Consider the following 18,706-nt stretch of genomic DNA (forward strand, 5'->3'; position numbering starts at 1 on the left):
GAAGAAGACAACTGAAAGAACAACAGCAACAATTACAGTTACAAATACTGCAATACATGAAGTCGTCTGGAAATTCAGAAAAAAGTGTTCTCGCCAGACTATATCGTGAACTCCATAACAGAGTTCAAATACGAACCTGATAAAGGAGTTAACTTCGAAACATACTACAGAAAATATGAACAAATCTTCGAGGAAGAATGTAAAAATTGGGACGAGATGAAAACGCGCTTAATTTTGAGAAAACTGGCAGCAGCAGACAACCAACGATACAGTTGTAAGCGACCGTGCGGTGTATTAAAGGAGTCATCCATTCGTCACCTCTCCTTTCGCACGGTTGTTCTTACATTTGGTGACCCCGACGTGATTTCGAACCACGCAGCCAGCCATACGTTTACACGGGCGTCTACAAATTGGTGACCTAGTGCCAGCTTAATAACCAACTGCTTTCTAATTTCACCTCTTCGCTGTAGATATGTCTACCTTTATTATCGTCTCTTTTGTCTTCCACAAAATGACTGGTGGAGGGCTATCTGTAGCGTACGCTTAGTGAAATTCTCGCTCTGTCTCTCTGTTATATATACATAAGTACGGGCGTAGCAGATAACAGCTAGCCTTCGGCCGCTTGGACCTTGTTGTGTCCACTACTCCACTGCCAAGAAAATCTTCGGACAAATTTTAATTGTCCGAAGGTTTGATATATTTGTATAAAATTTTCAGTGAAAAAAGCTCATTGTTTAACACAACAATGACGAAGACTTTATCACACATGCTGGTAGAGTAATCAGGGAATGCGAGAAGATTAAGCTGGATAAATTAACTTCAGATATGTTCAAATGCCTGATTTTCATACAGGGACTAACTGCCATAAAGGACGTAGAAGTCAGAACTAGAATTCTTGCAAAGCTGAAGCAAAACCAGGATGTAACTCTGCAAAAAGAATCTGAAGAAAGTAAAAGGATACTTTAATTAAGATACGACACAGGGGAAATTGAACGTAAAGATTGTTTTCAAGTAAACCAGTGCGGAATGGTCTGAATAGAGATAAAATGTTTTCTAAAAATACACGACAAACATCAGGATATAAACCCATGTTTTGCATGTGTTGGTATGCACCCGAGGAAAAGTTGTCCATTTAAAAATGCGGAGTGTTTTCGTTGTGGAAATATAGGACAATTAAGACGCACTGTAGAAAGAAAATGCCAAAACATCAGAATAAAGGGAAAAAATATTTTGTCATCGAAAAAAACAAAACATAGGTAATACAACGAACATCAAAATACGAGTGTAAAACTGAAGTTCGACTATTATAAGCGAAAAAACGTGAAACATGTCGGTAAGCCGAAATTAATTAAATCTAAAAAGGTAGCACATAGTGTTACTGGTAAAAGATTATATTTTATCGGTGAATGCATATGTAACGTAATATTTCGAGGTCAAACGAAAAAGGCTAAGATACATGTATTAAAACATTCACTTAATTTATTTGGTATAGAGTGGATACAACTATTCAGTTTATGGGATATACCCATAAATGTTTTATGTAGAAATATAGTCGCCTCAGTCGAACGTTGAAATGCGGCTGAAGGACTGAAACAAAAAAATCGCAGTAAAACAACGTAGAACATATACATTTAAATCAAAACTAAATGCACCGTTCGCAAAAAAAATTCCCAAGATAAAAGGCGAACCTTGGAAAAAAGATTCGGGGAAAGTGAACCAAAGAAGTCGGAGGAACCCCATAGAATGGGTGAACGATACGTCCCAAATACCAACGCCACTACAAGTGATTGAACCCAGGCGTACAAGTGAGAGGAAAAGAAAACATACAGAGTTCTTGAAAATAGATGCCAAGAGAAAAATATATTAAACTAGCAGTATCGCCCGGCGTTGCTCGGGTTTGTAAGGGAAATAACTATATAAGCATTTTTAGAGAGTTATAGCTAAAAAAATAGCAAAAAAATGCATTAAAAATGGAAAAAAAATGATGGTAAATTTTTTTTAAATCGTTGACTCATCGTAGACATTTTTAGAGAGTTGCTTCCCTTATATAATAGCGAAAAAATGCATTAAAATGGAAAAAAATTATGGTAATTTTTTTTTTAAATCGTAGACGCGCGCTAATACCCAGAAGGGCTCGATATGAATCATGACTATAAGATACCCGGTTTTGGTTAAACTGCACCGCAAAATGTAGGAGTAGTTAGGAATCTAAATCGTAGGAGACAGACACACAACTTCACTTTTATATATAAAGATTGTTCGAAATATAAAAAAAAACTCGGAAAAGGGATGTGGGATGAATAAAAAAAATCATTGCTGAATAAAATGATAGTTCTAAGAAAAACTTAAAAGGGGAGATGTTGTAGGGAATTAGTAATAATGGCACACCCCTCCCACGTGACGAGTAGAATGATACAGTCACTATAAGTAAGGTGACGTCGGGGAGTACGTATTAGACTGTGCTAAGAGTCGTGTCTTACAGATCTAATAGCGATACTGTGTATACCAAAGTGGGCTTTATAATAATCCAACATTATGAAGATTACAACAGTGCCGAATAGAGATAAAACAATTGCCAAGATTACCAACATATCTATTCGCCAAAGAGTGCATCAACAAGTATGTCCCAAAATGCTGAGTCCCGATATATTCTGGGTGCCTTGATCATACGTCAGTAATCAACCACATCATCAAGGAGGCAAAAAGGAATAGCATACTTCTATTGTATATTTAGGACCTCATCAAAGCCCACCAAAGTGTGTCCCACAAGCTAATCTAAAGTGTATTGGAGTACTACTAAATACCAGAAGTTATACTCAAGCTCGTGATGTTGCACATGGATTCGCTGAAGATGAGGTTCACTGTAGGAATTTCATCACCAAAAGGCAAAGACTTGAGTGTTGTGGCAGAGTGAATAATGTCCATAGTTCTGTTTGTGGATGCTGTGAACCTACAATAAATGGTGGGAAGAATGCAGTCTAGAGGACCAGAAACAGATGACAATACAAGATATCTTCGGTGATGGAACAACAGTCATGAGATTTACTATCCAAGGAACATGGCGGATCTTGAGCTCATTTGAAAAGATAACCATATAGTCACGTATGAAATTCAGTCCAGGAAAATCTTGGAACCTAAGTATCATAAAACGAAAGTTGACCAATAATCTTTAGCGATCTGAGATTCCGACAATTTGGAGAAAAAAAGTGTGTCACTTCCAGTATGGCACCATAATCAGACTGCAGTGGTCATTCATTATAACTCTGGGAAATCCATTGGAGAGATTGCACAGTAAATTTCAGCAAAATGGTTGCGTGTTCCCCCAAATTTCAACTCAGTTAACCTGTACAGCAAGACCTCTAAGTTCCACTCAGTGATGGAAGAATTCAAAGACTCTAAGGTAAGAGCAGTCGGTACATTACTATTATCTGGGGATGAGAGAGTCAAACACGCCAACAAGACTAGAAGTGGTGGCTGAAAGTGGAAATCCTAGGAAAGTGTGAAGGAAGCGGAAACATACTGGAAGCAACAGAAGCTTGTTGGAATAGTCTATCAATGTCGACTGGAACTTGACAACTACAACACCAAATAGTGAAAATATAACAATGCCAGGGACAAGAGAGGGCTCATAATTCAGAGGATCCTAAATTCAACAGACGAAAATCACCGTGTAAAGTCAGTAGAGCTTTCCCGTCAAGGATAATAGATACCGTAGGATCCGGCACTCGATCCACCACTATACTGGCGGGAACTCTGATGTACTGAAGTGAGAAAATTGTCCTCACTCCTACGCGTCGTTGCTAATATTTTGTCAAACCAAATAACCCTTAAGGTCCAAGGCAAGCAGGAAGACCCATCCTGCAAGCGGTGTGGAGCAACTGTTTGTACCTTGAACCACGTTTTGACCAGATATTCTATGGCACTGGGAGAAGTCTGATACAAGTGGAGGGGCGATAAGGTTTTTAGAGAAATTTACACACGGGCAGACCTGTAGAGAATGAGGCCTCAATCATCACCATTCAAAGATATCAAACTCCTAAGGGAAAGTGATAAGGCTCCTAAAACAAAAGCTGGTTGGTGGGGACGTTTTCTATTTTGCATCATTCCTCAGACTGAGAGATTCAAGTGAATCTAAAGAGTAAGTTCATCTTTCCGGAAGGGGTGGCAGTAATAGCCCTTCGATAAACATGTTCCTGCTAACTGAGAACATTAAAAACGATTGTCGTTACTGGGAGGATAGATCTCACCAACCGAAGAAAGTCAAATATCAAGACTCGTTAGATGAATCTCTTGTCGAATGATGGCATGTAGCTTCATTCTCCATTGAAGTCGGCTGGTGCGATTTCCAGCAAGTTCGGCGCGCTATTTCCAGCAGAGGATCAGTTTGGAGCCTAAACACTTGCCAAAAGCCACCTAGGAGATAGCCATGACAGTTTGGACGAATTCAAAGGCGGGGTCTAGTTGAAATCGCAGGTGTAACCTTTCATGCGAGTGAATACTAATTCATTCCTCGCTGATCCTCTCCGTCGAAGCGTACAGGCTGAAGGGTGACACGCTTGTGACCCTGAAGTACCTGCCAATGATAGTGAAGGATTTCCAACATCAAGATAGCTTTAGCAACCACCAGCAGAAGAGTTTGCAGTATCCTTAAGTAGCTCCTACAACTTCTGCGTAAGGCAAACCATGTTCTGAGATTTATTTCACTCACATACATACGTACATACATACATACATACATACATGCCAGGGCCGCCCCTAGGGTTGCTGGCGCCCCGGGCAAGCTGAACTTCGGCGTGTACAAGCTGACGGACGAGGAAGTTTCCATGTCTTTGTCACGTTCTGCTTGGCGCCCCGGGTGACTGCCTGAGTTGCCGGAACCTTGAGCCGGCCCTGATACATACATACATACATACAAGCATGCATGCATACATACATATATACGTACATACATACATACATACATACATACATACATACATACATACATACATACATACATACATACATACAAACACACACACACACATACATGCACACAACGGGCTTCCATAAAGTTACTGTCAACGAAAAAGATACTTTATCTCACAGAACCCTGAAACTTTTTTCATGAAATCATAGGTATCTTGTAATCTACTTTGAGAAGCGCTGGTGTAGAGATTTTTTCAGTTTAGAGACTAGTGAAGCTCCCAGTTGATTGCTTTCCGGAAAACGCCAAACGTGTATAAGCACAAAGAAATCTTCGTACATTCCACATTATGTCTTATATTCATTGTCTTAACACCGAAAGCTGAGACTTTGGACTCACTTGTTTCAAATTTCTGGTTAAGCACCTATTAATCCTATTCTATTAACAGATATTAACTGCTAGGTTAAAATACAGGACTTAACTAGTAATCATGAGGTCATAAGTCCAGGTTTTACTGCTATGTGTCGTGATACAGAAAAAGGGGCATAACTTTGCATGTTCTAACATCTCACAGGAGCCAAGGAAGCTTCTAAGTCAGTCAATTTCTTTATTAACCATGAGGTTGAGAAAAAGAGAGGACGATACGAGGACAGACAAAACAAACATTGGGGTCAGGGTATCGAATGAGACGAAACGTATGAATAAACGAACAACTAAATGAGAATGAGTGATTTACAAAAAATGAAGCGGAGGACGTGGTCGACCCCACAAACCACATACTCACACTGAAGACTTTGCTTTCTCCTTTTTTACAGTCTCGTTTAAACAGGTTCTTTCACTCGCAACATACTTGCTATAGACTTCCATCTTTTACGAAACACACTTTGCGACAAGCATTTCTTCTCCAGCCTTATTTTCCGTTTTATGTGGAAAACGAAAAAGTCGATTAGCTCGAGACTGGAGATGAACATGCTTGTTGCAATTCCACGGGCAAAGTGCTGCCCGCGTGCCTTCCTATATGGCACACCTAATGAAAAGTTACCTTGAATTTTTTTAGTAATGCCTCATGCAGCCTACTTCCCCAAAAAGGCTGCCCTTACCTATTTAAAGTATTCGATCGGACTGCTACAAATAGCAGTCAAATCTCCCTCAAATCAAATCTGCTAACATAAAAAGGAAAGGGCACATTAGACGACATGACAACAAATTCTATATTGTTGGGAAAATACATAGACTAGGCGAAGGTAAAGAATACACACACCCGGTGGTTAGGGTTAGGATTAGGGTAAGGATTTAGGATTAGGGTTAGGGCTTTTGTTACGCCGAAAACGAGTGGTGTGCGTGTTCTTTACCTTCGCTGATCACGGATGGACTATCTGTGATAGAGGTCTGCAAGACCACTGCAGCTGTGGGCTAAAAAAAAAAACAGCAGCAAAAGTCCACGAGGAAGATAGATGAAAAACAGTAGAAAAAAATTAAAATTATAATTCCAGAATACGAAGTCATCTTAAATGAGAGGTGTCAGCTGTCTCAGGTAATCATTTCCATAACGAAAAAAAAAAATGCAAGAGCATTTATGTGGTGACTGGACCTGCGAGAAACAGCAGCCAAATTTCCTTCAGACCTCAATAGAGGAACAACATACTGGACATTGTTACCTGCGATGTTTCAAATGATGGGTATGGACGGATTAATGATGGAATGCGTTTGATCAAAGGTATGTTTAGTCAAAGTTTGTCAATGGTTAAACCACATTAGAAAATATATACTGTGTGGTGAGAAGCTTGATTTTCAACCAAATGGTCAGCGCTAGATTGACCATTAATCAAAATAAGCACGTGCTTAAGGGCATCAAGGGACAGGGTCACTACAGAAATGAAAATGGTTTACTACACGAAAGAAATCACTTTAATCTTGCTAAAATAACATTCGTAATGCCTTGTCTCTACTATATATAGAAGCAGAAGTTTTGCGTAAAATTCATTTTAACGATATCATTAAAGGTATAGGCGTAGGAGTGGCTTTGTGGTAAGTAGCTTGCTTACGAACCATATGGTTCCGGGTTCAGTTCCAGTGCATGACACCTTGGGCAAGTGTCTTCTACTATAGCCTCGGGCCGACCAAAGCCTTGTGAGTGGATTTGGTAGACGGAAACTGAAAGAAGCCCGGCGTATATATGTATGTGTTTGTGTGTCTGTGTTTGTTCCCCTAACATCGCTTGACAACCGATGCTGGTGTGTTTACGTCCCTGTAACTTAGTGGGTCGGCAAAATTGATCAATAGAATAAGTAATAGGCTTACAAAGAATAAGTCCTGGGGTCGATTTGCTTGGCTAAAGGCAGTGCCCCAGCATGACCACAGTCAAATGACTGAAACAAGTAAAACAGTAAAAGAGAAGACTTTGCAATTAAAAAAAAAAGAAAGATTTCCTTTTGTACCCAACCCATAAAATTTTCTTTAAAAAACATTACACATGGTGGAAAATTGATTTCCTACCATGTCATATAATGCTGAAAGTAAAGAATATGTACTCCCGGTGTTTAGGGTTAGGGTTTTTGTTATGCCGAAAGCAGATGGTGTACGTATTCTTTACCTCCGCCCTAATAATAATAATTCTAATAATAATAATAATAATAATAATAATAATAATAATAATAATAGTAATAATAATGAGAAAGTCCAGAAAATTAAGAATTGCTATTAAAAAAACTTCATTTCTGTATTATGTATATTCATGTCCCAAGGTTAGGCAAATTTCTAGAGTTAGGCAATTTAGGCCTTAACGTTAGGCTAATTGGGACTTGAATATACATAATATAGAAATGAAGATTTTTTAAATAGAAATTCGCAATTTTTATGACTTTCTCTTCATCCTTATTATTATTATAAGACATGGCAGGGAAATCAATTTTCTACCATGTGCAATGTTTTCTAAAAAATTTTATGGGGTGGTGGGGTGCAAAAGGCAGTCTTTCTTTAAATAAAAAAGGGAAAACTTTTCAAATATAAAGAGAAAGTATACTGTAGGTGCAGTTACCTCCCTTGACAGCGGGTTTAAACAAGCTCGTGCTAAGATAGCCCAAGCAGTGAGATTCTGACATGAGGCTTTGTGACTTCCTTTTTTGGCATCTAGATGTCGGAGAGCAAGCACATGGTCTAGTTGGCTCTCTTACAACACGCGGTGACTAGAAGACATGAGGTAACACACAGAAGAAGATCATGGCCTCCACGCATCAAACCCTTTCCATTTATCATTCAGCTTATATATATATGTGGTGAGGCTGACATTAAAGATATTTAAAGTTACAGCCTTGTTCTATGTATTTCTTTGTACCGTATTCCTATCAAATGATATTACAGCCTTCTGAAGGAGTCAACCGTTAGATGACTCCACAACCCTGATTCAAGCGCCATGTAAAATGGTGATCCAGATGCAGCACACAACACAATTCCTTCTAAAATGGTGAACCCCAGACGAATTTCTGACCAGTGAATACATATTCCTTTTTCCCCTTCCCGATTTCGTCTACACAACCAGAGCACCATTCATCATATAGGAACATGCCACTGATCTCGCTCATCACCATATTGTCTTCTTCATCAGAAAATTTTGGTGCCATTTTCAAGCGGAAAACTTGCACACCATTTTTTCCTCATGTTGTAACTGAACTTACAACTTGGACCTTCGAAGACACAGCTTCCCAGGAGAATTTTCTTCTTGCATAAAAAAAAGAAAAAAATTTTATCTGGAATTCACATGGGCAACATCTTTTCCCTATGTGCCAGGTATGAGTTTCTCTCTCTCAATCCTACCTGGATTATCCACGTGTTGGCCATTGTTTTGTTCTTCATCTGTTGGTATGTTAATGTCCTTGTAACTTAGCAGTTTGGCAAAAAAACACAAAAAAACCCATTGAATAAGTATGAGGCTTTAAAAAAAATAAGTCCAAGGAAGTGCTCCAGCAAGGCCACAGTCAAATGACTGAAACAAAGAGTAAAATAATACACACATGCATACCTATAAATAAAATAATTAAAGAATACAATATTTATAGATCCATTTTAGCCAATCTTACAAATAATCAGTTTGAATGAGGTAATTATGTGATTATGCAAGACTGTACTCATCAAAGTGGTTGATATTTGCCATATCCTTCCCTTCTGTTTATTCTGACAAGTGTAGTCCTGAGCAATTTCCTAATTACCAAATTTGCATGTGAAACCAATTGATAAGATTTGCTTAAATGGATCAATAAACTGTATTCTATAAAGACTGATATACCTATTGAGCAATATGCTGTGCTTGAGAAGATCCATTTAGGCAAGTGAAATCGTAGTCATGGCTAATGCCAGTGTCACATACCTGGCACCCATGCCGGTGCCGTGTAAAAAGCACCTTTCGACCTTTGGGCACACAGAGGCAGTGACAAGTGTCTGAGACTTTTGTCAATATACTGTGCTTGAGAAGACATGTCAAGCCAAGTGAGTTCATAGTCATGACAGATGCTGGTGTGTCGTAACTGGCACCCATGATAGTGGTGCATAAAAAGTACCCACTACAGTCTTGGAGTGGTTGTTGGCATTAGAAACTGCATCCAGCTGTAGAAACCATGCCAAATGAGATTGAAACTTGGTGCAGCTCCAATCTATGCCAGCATGGAAAATGGACATTAAATGATGATGATGATGATGATACCTATTCTAGATACACTAAAATCACAAATGTACCTATACTATGAACATATTCAGAGACAAATAGTTACAACTAACAAATTACATATACTAACCAGCTATGAACTCTGAATGTCCTAGGTGCCCACACATGACTGTTGTTTGAACTACCACTTATAGTGAAATAACACAACTTAAACACCTTTAACCCTTTCGCATTCAAACCGGCCATATCTGGCCAAAATATTTAACCTATTTTATATTGAAACTGACCAGATCTCGCCTCTCACCTCAGCCCTACCATGTCATTCTAAAACTAAAAAATCACATCACTGAAATCTCTAAACTACAAGATAATGCATGATTAATTCAAACCGTTTTGAATGTACAAACTTCACATTTGACAGAATAATCTGAACACTAAAGGGTTAATAACTTATAACATGAAATTTAAATTACTAAATAACTAATATAACAATCCCAATAAAATTAACTTTTCTACTCACCACAAAACCTGTACTTCTACTTTATCAAAACAGAATGGGCTCAAGTCTAATGTGGCGGAAGTGACAGAAATCCTCCGATGTGTAATTCAAGGCAACTTTTTTCTCACTGAACCCATATTCAGTTTCTGTAAACAACTATATAACTGCAAATACACTCCTTAGTTAATTCTATAATTCTCTCATACCTACCCATTTACTATATTATGTTTAACATTTTAGTTTAGCTTCTAGCTGTCAATCAAAATTATTTCTTCTTCATGTGAATATTATAAGGGACATTCCAAATACACTTAAATTTCTTAGTCAATCTTTTAGTACTAAAATAGTTTTTAGTGTAATCATTTGTTTAATCAAATTTCTAGTATTTAAAAAAAAATTCCTTGTGTACTCCTTTCGTACTTATAACATACTAAATCTATGCCTCTATCAATCTAATAATCTCTTAAATAAGTTGCAAACTATAAACTTGAAACCATTCCATATTTACTCAATATATCATTTTGTATCAATATATCATTTTGTATATATCACAAGCCAAATAGACTTAACTTCCTTAAATCATTTAGACAGACAAAAAGGTAGGTAGGTAGATAGATATAATAAATATACAGGACTTGGACAAAATAATGGAAACCCTTTCAGCATCATCATCACCGTCATTTAACGTCCATTTTCCATGCTGGCATAACTATTTCTTTCTGTTGATTAAAAGACAAATTAAAAACTGTTCTGGTCTGTATATATGTGTTCACATGTATTATGTATGATTTGTACTACCTGTCATGGCCTTCTGTTTCCCTTTTTTCTTTTGCAGGTACATGACCCATATAAAAGAGGGCGAATTCTTGGAATGTGGATGGTTGGTGCTTCATTCACTAAAACTGTTAAATTGTTTAATGTTTTGAGAGGTACAGTTTCTAAAATCATGATAGCATTCCAAAATCAAGATAATGCCAGTTCGGGCAAGCATATAACTGAACAGAAGGCAAATCTCAGAGAGTTAGACTACAGAATAGGAAAGTGTAATGTGTTTAAAAACCATCAAACTATGGCTGCAAATGTGACAGGAAAGCTAATTAGTCTTGTGCCAACCAAAACCATTCATTATGAGCTCCATAAAGCAGGATGCTATGGAAGAACTGCAATTGTTAAACTTCTCTAGATCTCCATCAACATAAATAAGTGGTAAAAATGGTGTCTAGACTATCAGAAGTAGTTAATAGGTTGATGGAAAAATGTCATCTTCTCTGAGGAATCATTATTCACTCTTTGGGGGTTAATTTATGTCCAGAGACTAAAGTAGCCTTCAACTCTGACTTTTGGCCCTACTATGAAGCATGGAGGTGAATCTGTGATGAGTTGGGCAGCCAAATCATGGAATTCTTTTAGACCTTTAATTGCTCTACATGGCAGAGTTAATACCAAGCATTATCTGAATATTTGGGCTGATCATGTCCATCCTGTGATACAAACATTGTTGGTTATGCAACCTGCTAGGATGACATTGCAACAATTCACACAGCCAACGCTACTCAAAATTGGTGTGAAGAACACAAACATGTATTAGACTACTTGGATTGACCCTAACAATCACTGGATCTCAAGGTAAATGAAAATGTATGGTGCATTTGGAGTAGCAAATGAGGAGGCACTTGCCACTTCCATTCTCTCTGAAAGGGCTAAAGCAGGTTTTGCTGAAAAAAGAGCTCAAAATTCCCTTAACAACCATTCAGATCCTGTATGAGTGAATTCTATATGGCTAGTGTGATCACCAGATTTATCAGTTGTCAAGTGACTGGCTGTTTTCCTGAAGTTGGTGTTGCAGATCATTAGGTTGTTTGTACCACAGAACTCTAGTAGCTTTGTTCCCTCCTCCTTTCCGGGACTAATTCCATGGCCTCTATGTACAGCATGGAAAACAGTCAGGTGCTGCCCAATATGTCCACTGAAATCACCAGCCACAAAGATAAGGTCACTGTCATTTGTCTTTGTGGGAGCCCTTAAAGAATATCATAAAAACGATCCTTTTGTTCATTTGGTGGACCCTGTTGCTAGATATAGGCAGAGATAATTGTTGCTGTGCTACTTTGCAAAACTAGTCTAAGCTTAAATATTCTATCACACACTTTGACTACCTCAATCACCTGATCAACTTATTTCTCTGCTAGAAGTATGCCCACATCATCTACCCTGTCACTGTTGCCTTAAACACATAATCTAAAACTATAGCACAAAAAGATGGATACTGTGAGGTTTTTAAGATAGTTTAACATAATCAAATAAACCATATATGTTAACAAGAAACACTTGTGTACAGAGATCTAAAATTTTTCAAAAAAAAGAAAAAGAAAAGAAAATACCTCTTGCTCATCACTTCAGTACATCACTTGGCCACATGTAAAAATTACAAGGAACAAAGTCAATATAAAGATCATTGTGTATTATGAATGTTGCAGATCAAAGATTATATTGGCTTGACCTAACAGCCCAACAGCTTTTTATTTGAAGTGATCTCATAGATAAGCTGCTTTCATAGCTAACAAGTACAAGTTAACCCCCCTCACTCTCAGTGACAAAATGTGCTTGTTCACAATCTCAAGTATGGCTATGTTACCAAACACTATAGCTAGATAACTGTTAACTAATTGAATTATGTATTTGTATGTGTTTGAATAAAACAGAGTGTTGAGTGGTGTCCCTCTATAATTGATATTCTGTCAGTTACAATGGCAAGGGTCCCAGTTGATCTGGTCAACAGAACAGCCTGCTCGTGAAATTAACTTGCAAGTGGCTGAGCAGTCCACAGACATGTGTAACCTCAACCCTTTCGTTACTGTATTTTGAGATGCTCTGTGTTTCTTTCAATTATTTTAAATATGACAAAGAATTTAGTAAAATAACTTAGTTATCTTTCAGCTGGAGTTAGGAACATAAATTGTGACTAAGGTTTGGTGGAAGATTTTAATTCAAAATTTATGAAAACAAGACATTTTACCACAGAGCCAGAGCCGGTTTTGGCCGGGTTAGTAACAAAAGGGTTAACACAGTTCCCAGGGAGATTTAGCATAACACAGAGTGTGAAAGGCTGGCCCTTTGAAATACAAGTACCACTCAATTTTGCCAGCTATGTGAACTGGAGCAACCTGAAATAAAGTGTCTTGCTCAAGAACACAACATGCCGCCAAGAATCAAACTCACAGCCATACAATCATGAGTCAAAAACCCTAACTACTAAGCCACGTGCCTTCACCCTTTAATATAAGAGGTTAACCATCTGACAAGTAAAAAATTCTCCTTATAGGCTTTGAGTACTGTGTGATTAAGAAACATGTTTCCCAATTATGTGGTTTTAGGTCCATTCCCATTGTGTGTGCCACCTGGGGCAAGTGTCTTTGGCTATAGCTACAGGCTGGTCAAAGCCTTATGAGTGGATTTGAAAGATGGAAACTGAAAGAAACTTGTTGTATATATGTGTTCGTGTAATAATTGTTTTGGAATGGTGGACCTTGAAGAGAATAATAGCTAACAAATATTGGGTCTAAAAACCTTTTGGATAGAAAATATATGTATGTATGCGTAGGAGTAGCTGTGTGGTAAGTAGCTTGCTTACCAACTACATGGTTCCAGGTTCAGTCCCACTGCGTGGCACCTTGGGCATGTGTCTTCTACTATAGCCTCAGGCCGACCAAAGCCTTGTGAGTGGATTTGGTTGAGGGAAACTGAAAGAAGCCTGTCGTATATATGTATGTGTATATATATATATATATATATATATATATATATATATATATATAATATATATATATATATGTATGTATATATATATGTATGCGTGTGTGTGTTTGTCCCTCCCAACATCGCTTGACAACCGATGCTGGTGTGTTTACGTCCCTGTAACTTAGCGGTTCGGCAAAAAAGACTGATAGAATAAGTACTAGGCTTAAAAAGAATAAGTCCTGGGGTCGATTTGCTCGACTAAAGGCGGTGCTCCAGCATAGCCACAGTCAAATGACTGAAACCAATAAAAGAGTAAAAGAGAGAGTATTTATGTATGCATGCATGCATCCCAGTAAACTGCCTCTGACTCATACCAGCATGGAAATGTGGATGTTAAAACAATAATGATAATGATGATGTGTTTGTGGATCTTGAGCAGTTAATGAGTTTTAAATAGTCATTTGTGTCATGACGTGTTTAAGTTTTGCTCACATAAACGCAGCCAGAGACAGAAAAGGGAGTGGAGATACTTGAGGATATTCATATATGTGAGTTATAATAAATGGGTGCATCATGGGTATTTGTTAAATAAAGATTAAAAATGGGTCATCATAAAGAGATGTTGCTGATTTCTGATCTAGGATTACATCGTGTGTGTGTGTGTACATGTGTGTTTTAAGATGGTAGGGTGTTATTTGTTCGAGATTTAGCAGCTATTTCTAGTAAATCGAGCAAATGTGTAGCAGCTCCTCCACTGATTAGTTTGTTGGTTCATTAGTTAGAATAGCAACAGATGAAAATGGAACAAAAGTCTACATATATAAATGACTAAGTGAAATGAAGGCTTTCTTTATGATTTTGAGAATGTTTTCCATCAACTCTCCCAATCTTATATTTTAAATGAGAAGCTGATTTCCTTCTGTATGTCTGTCTGTCACAACATCTATTAGAGGGAGGGAAGAAGAGGAAGAATCAAAAGGGTAGATAACCCCTGTCACATTTATTTAGAAGAAGAGAGGAGAAAAGTTGTTGCCAAGAGAAAAATACAGTGAGAGAGAGAGACAGAGAGCGTGTATGTGTGTGTGAAAGATAGAAAGATTGACAGATAAGTAGTGTTGTCACCATAGTAGCTAACAAGTTTTGATTGAAAACGCGGGAATTTTAAGTGCAAGTCTGTCAACACAATACAACATAGACTTCAGAAGTATAACTATATATATATCATCATCATCATCATCATTTAACGTCCGTTTTCCATGGGTTGGACGGTTCGACCAGGGTCTGGGAAGCCAGGAGGCTGTGCCAGGCTCCAGTCTGATCTGGTAGTGTTTCTACATCTGGATGCCCTTCCTAATGCCAACCACTCCATGAATGTAGTGAGTGCTTTTTCCATGCCACTGGCACAGGGGCCAGAGGAGGCTGGCAAACGGCCACGATCAGTTGGTGCTTTTTATGTGACACTGACACGGACGCCAGTCAGGCGACACTGGCATCAGCCATGTTTGGATGGTGCTTTTTATGTGCTACCGGCATGGGTAACATAACTACAATTTCCATTTGATTTTTATTTTGATGCTGATGTTGATGTACTTGACTCAATAGATCTCCTCAAGCACAGCGAGTCACCATATATATGTATGTATGTATATTTCAATGGGCATGTCAGACAGCAGCCTGGTATCTACCATGGTGTTCATGAGGGCCATTAAATTGGTTCACGAAATGAAGATAGAACAAGGCTACTGAAGTTCTGTGATGCGAATAACCTTTTGATCTGCAACACCAACTTCAGGAAGCCAGCCAGTCAACCACCAGATAACCTATCAATCAGGTGACTCTGCTAGCCAGATAGATTTCATTCTCACCAGGCAGCGGGATGCATGTTTGCTCTTAAATGCAAAGACTCTCTCTAGTGAAGAATGTACCTCCCAGCATAGACTAGTCATTAGTAACTCTAGATTCCAGGCCAGAACAATGTCAAGAAGCAGACCAATCTGAAAAAGAAGGATCTGGAATATTATGGTCCATTCATATGGTCAGAGATTTAGGGACATCCTAACTGAGAAATTTGATGAGAGGAAGGAGCAGCTACAAACTTGTGACATAGAGGGCAACTGGGAATTCCTGTGAGACAGCTTGCTGAGTGCCACAGGCCAAATCTGTGGCTCGGGCAAAGTCCCTTGCAGACTCAGGGTAACGTGGTGGTCAAAAAATTCTGTAGACAGTGCCATTAGAGCAAAGAAGCAGGACCAAAAGAGAGGGGGCAGCAAGGAACTGCATCAGATAGCCAGAAGGGAAGCTAGGAGACAAGTATATCTACCAAGGGAGAAACAGAAAAGAACATTATTTACATCTGACAGATGTTTGTCCTCATCTTGTACAAGATGAGGATGAGTATCCGTCAAATGTAAATAATTCCTCATCTCTTAAATATAGAATTGAAAAAAAGAAGTTTGCTTATGTAAATTGATGATAATGATGATAGAAAGGAAAGTCTTAGACATGATGGGCATGATTAGACTTCAGAAAAAAAAACTATTTGTTAAACAAACAATTGATTAGTTAGTTGGTTAGACATTTAACCAATTGACTAACAATAAAGAAGTGGAACTGAACCTGTGTTGCTATTATTATTGGCATAATGGCCCTCCCAAGGCAACAAAATTTGTTTCAATATACGAATTTACATCAAGAACCTTGCAAGCCAAATACAAAAACAGTGTATTTGTTAAAAAAAATGAATAAATAAATACTGGCTCTTCACAAAAAGAAATGAAATAAAAAAATTTAAAAAAACATAAAAGAACAATTAATCAATGGTAGTCGATGGCCATTACAGATTTGTGTAATTTTGGTGAACACTGATTGAAAAACTTCCGATGAACAATAACGAGAAGAAATCAGTGATGACGATGTTGAGTTTGACATAAAAACACTGACATTTATAGTAAAAAAAAAGAATTCCTTAATCTCCTTACCATTGCATTACCCTTTTTCTCTCTTTTAATCAGTTTTCTTTCACTTTCTGCTTTTGTATTTCTTATTTTTATTTCTTCATTGCTCTTATTCCACAGCCAGCTTCAGTCTCATACCAATTCTTGCCAACTGACATTTTATCTCTCTATCAACTCTTTTACAAACAAATAATCAACTATCGACGATAAAACTACTTAAACTGATTTCTTCTCTTTGTCATATATTTTGTTGTTGTTGTTGTTGTTGATGTAGTTCTATTCATTTGTTTACTCTTTTACTTGTTTCAGTCATTTGACTGTGGCCATGCTGGAGCACCGCCTTTTAGTCGAGCAAATCGACCCCGGGACTTATTCTTTGTAAGCCCAGTACTTATTCTATCGGTCTCTTTTGCCAAACCGCTAAGTGATGGGAACATAAACACACCAGCATCGGTTGTCAAGCAATGCTAGGAGAACAAACACAGACACACAAACACATTCATATATATATATATATATATATATACGACGGGCTTCTTTCAGTTTCCGTCTACCAAATCCACTCACAAGGCATTGGTCGGCCCGGGGCTATAGCAGAAGACACTTGCCCAAGATGCCATGCAGTGGGACTGAACCCAGAACCATGTGGTTGGTTAGCAAGCTACTTACCACACAGCCACTCCTGTTTAAGTAGTTTTATCGTCAATAGTTGATTATTTGTTTGTAAAAGAGTTGATAGAGAGATAAAATGTCAGTTGGCAAGAATTGGTATGAGACTGAAGCTGGTTGTGGAATAAGAGCAATGAAGAAATAAAAATAATTTATAATTTTTTTTTTTTAATATTCAATTTTATTAGTTATTTCTTAATGTTACAAAGGGTAGAATCACAAGAGCCTAACTATTATGGTTGTTCTTCACCACCGACTTCAAAATTGTAAAGGTTAAACAGCTGCTTCAGTCACTTTAAAACATAAGAAAGAAATCATCTGAACTATTTTCAAACTGCTACATAATAATGGTTTCAAATTTTGCCACAAGGGCAGCAATTTTTTGGGAGGGGACGAGTCCATTACAAGCGCATAATTTATCTACCCCAGGGAGATGAAACGTAAAGTCATTTTCCAGTAGCAACTGAAGGCAGAAACATGTAAGGGAGGTAACTAAATACCACAACTGTTCAATGCATGTCACAAATTGTTTCCCAGACCAGCAAGCTTTAAATTAACATTTTTCAATATTTTTTTAACAAATAATTTCTGTTAAAATTACATGTGTACTTTTACATTTTTTAGATTTATTTTTTAATCTCTTTACTTAAGGAAAAAAATGAAATAAAACATTTTTGTTTGGTTTGAAATGTCAAACTGATTGAAAAAAAACCCAAAAAACTCCTCTTCCTCCTCCTCATTGTTTTAAAGTCCAGTTTTCACTGCTTGCATGGGTTACACTTCTGATTCCTAATTTTAATTTAGAAATGAGCTAAAGAAGTCAAAGTTTATCTTCCAAGAATGTAATGTTCCACTGCAGTATAATCAACAGGTTCTTACATCAACCATATCTTGTTGTTTAGTGCCAGGTCAGCTTCAGTGGAATAATAATAATAATAATTTTTATGTTTATATATTTGTTTTGCAAGATTTTTGATGTGAAATCGTGTGTTGAAACAGATATTGTTGTATTTAGGAATGGTCATTTTGCCAGTTTAGCCAATAAAAACACACACACTATATCTTTGGTGTTACTTTGCTTCAGCGTTATTTATTTTTTACATTAATCTTAATCTTATTTCGGCCAGAGTTCTTTCCTCACACTCCTGTGACATCATCAGTGGTCCTTTGCTTTCTTCTTTCTTATTTGTGTGTCTCTCGTTACCAATGGTCAGCCATAATAATAATAATAATTTATGCAGTTAAGTAATGTGCTGTTATGTAGTACGACTAACTTTATTCTC

At 37.6% G+C, this 18,706-nt stretch overlaps 1 protein-coding gene across 2 annotated transcripts in view; it reads right to left on the reverse strand.

Moving 5' to 3' along the window:
- Window positions 1-12,558, reverse strand: part of LOC115217439 (3-oxo-5-alpha-steroid 4-dehydrogenase 1) — a 49,937-nt gene extending 37,379 nt beyond the window's left edge. The window contains exon 1 of one of the 2 annotated variants that reach the window (XM_029787138.2): window positions 12,444-12,558. The gene's annotated coding sequence lies outside the window, so the exon portion shown is untranslated. Of the gene's footprint in view, window positions 1-10,083; window positions 10,104-12,443 lie in introns of those variants that run through there. The other variant, XM_029787140.2, reaches the window with a different exon arrangement.
- Window positions 12,559-18,706: the final 6,148 nt, after the last annotated feature.

This window comes from Octopus sinensis, linkage group LG11 (genome assembly GCF_006345805.1).
Source record: "Octopus sinensis linkage group LG11, ASM634580v1, whole genome shotgun sequence".
Lineage (NCBI taxonomy): Eukaryota > Metazoa > Mollusca > Cephalopoda > Octopoda > Octopodidae > Octopus > Octopus sinensis.